Genomic DNA, 2343 nt, shown 5'->3' with positions numbered 1-2343 from the left:
CAGGAATGCATCGTGATTTGCAGATGTGATTGGCTTAATAGTCACGATTTGCAAAAAGGTGTTTTTCGTACAAAAAAAATTACCAAATTTTATTGCAGCCTATGTAGATTGGGCATATTTACCCACTGTTGCCATGTAGCTGCTACCAGTCAGGTAGCAGTCGTGCATTTCATTCGAGTTCTGGTACTTCCAGCTGTACAGTTCCGACACATTTGGTCTGTGTAAGCTGAAAAAGCTATTTTTTATTTTCAGATCTGTGATTTATCATAAATAAATCACTTTCTTCATTATTGCTGTTTACTTTAATTACTGATGACATCACAATACCAGTTGCTACCCTGTCTTGGAAACAGAAGCGAATCCAACTTCTTGAGTGTAAGGAGAGGCTCAAGAACTTTGTGTAGGTTTACCAAAAGGGACAGGTTAAGACAGTAAGCAGAATCAACCTGGCTCCTTACAGATGGTGCCGTTTGATCCAGTTCTTTTCTGAGTCCTAATGTTCTCGGTTCGAGTTTCCTCACCTTCCAACAGAATGCCTTAGTCAACCACTTGCAGGCTGGCTTGGTTGGTGGGCAAACAGTCTCACACTCTGAAGGCAATTTTATCGGTCAGACCTGCTTTCCTGATCACCGTGCATTGACCAGTGTCCTCTGCATGGTGGTGTGAGTACTAAATGTGGGTGGAGTAGCACAGGAACAGTCTTAGTAGAGCTACTGAAGGGGACAAATAGCACTCAAAGAGAGTCTTCCTGCTTTTACACCATGTCTGTGGAATTTTACAATATTCTCCACCTGTTTTTCTGACCAAACCAATGTAATTTAATCAGTGAAATTCATCAGCTCGCTAATCAGGTGCTCTAAATCAGTAATAGCTTGAACCTCTGGTTTTGGTACTGATGTCAGGGGTACACCATTAGTAACATTTTCCATTTTGAGGAACAGCTGCTGGGATATTGAAAAAGGAAATATTTTTGCAATAGCCATATTTTGCTCTCATTTCTCTGATTTTGTTATAGTACAAGTGCAGGTTAGGGAAATCTGGTTATTATTACTCACTAAAATGAGTTTTTATTACTTCTAGTGTATTACAGATTTTATTGTCCTTAGTATTACTAATGAGTTAACATAACTATTTTGAATTTGGTGTATAAGTGCTTATTAATTATTTTATCACGAGAAAAATGAGTGGGGTCCAAGTGCCCTATTAATTCATTTCAGCCTGAAAAAATTTCTTATAATTAGTTTGGCAAGAGGAATGAGTGAAATTAGCTACTAATGAGAAGATAAGTATGGTAATCTTTTCATGATATAAAACTGTGATTGTCAGTAGGTAGTAATAGGAATTGAGAGTGTATTTCATGGGACCTTACTTCTTTGTGTGAAATCATTAACATCATCTGATATTGTAAATTGGGTTATTTCACACCTGTATTTCTATCACTGCCTGCTAACCCTCCAGCCACAGATACTGATAAGGTTTTGCTAATTAGAGAGTCATTAATGAAGGAAAGAATATGAACAATCAATTATGGCTTGTTTTAGTAATCCAAACAAAAACCTAATTGCGTGAATTTGTCTTGTACTTTCAAGTTTTGACAGTATATTTGTGAAACATGGCAAGAATGTCAACACTTTGTAAGGAGCAGGTGTGACCTATACAAGTTTTTCTCATGTTCAGTTGCAAATTGCTTGACTTGTGATACGCAATGATAGATTAATGGCTTGTTAAAACCCACTTTTTTCTGTAAACAAGAACTTCACATTTCCTCTCCTGGTTCATTCTATTTGCATAGTTTATATGGTAAGGTTTGTGACAAATAACTTGCATCTATTTTTCTTAATTGTACTGTTTTAGAAGTTAAACCAGTTCTGTGTAAACAAAGCCCAGCATTTCCTCACGCCCTCCCCGCTACACGTTTGAATGTATTGGTCGTACATGTGAGAACTGCACAACTTGTGTTTTCTCGCTCCCTCTCTGTCTAGGTCTCTCTGGTAAAATAAGGTTTCATGCTGACTGCCTCTTCTTTACATTTCTTTAAATGTCCTCCTGTTAAAAAATAACAATAATTGAAGTTACCATTCCAAGACATGGAGCTGTGATCAGTTCTATTAGCTGTGCAGTGGTAATTCGGATGAAATGTACCTTTCTGTACAAATAGCGCTTCGTTATGTTCCTAGGGAGTGCTGGGACCGTGTTTCTTCATGGTGTGCTTCACTTCCACCTCAGCCACTGCTAGCTAGCGAAGCGTGCAGTGGCAGCTATTTAATGCAAAGTGGGAGGAGGCTTGTCTGGGGCAGGACCATGTCCAGCATGCAGTGAAGCTTTCTGGATGTAGGAGCAGCT

This window comes from Buceros rhinoceros, unplaced genomic scaffold (assembly GCF_000710305.1).
Source record: "Buceros rhinoceros silvestris isolate BGI_N320 unplaced genomic scaffold, ASM71030v1 scaffold4876, whole genome shotgun sequence".
Taxonomy (NCBI): Eukaryota; Metazoa; Chordata; class Aves; order Bucerotiformes; family Bucerotidae; genus Buceros; species Buceros rhinoceros.
Note: the sequence above shows the minus strand (reverse complement) of the source record.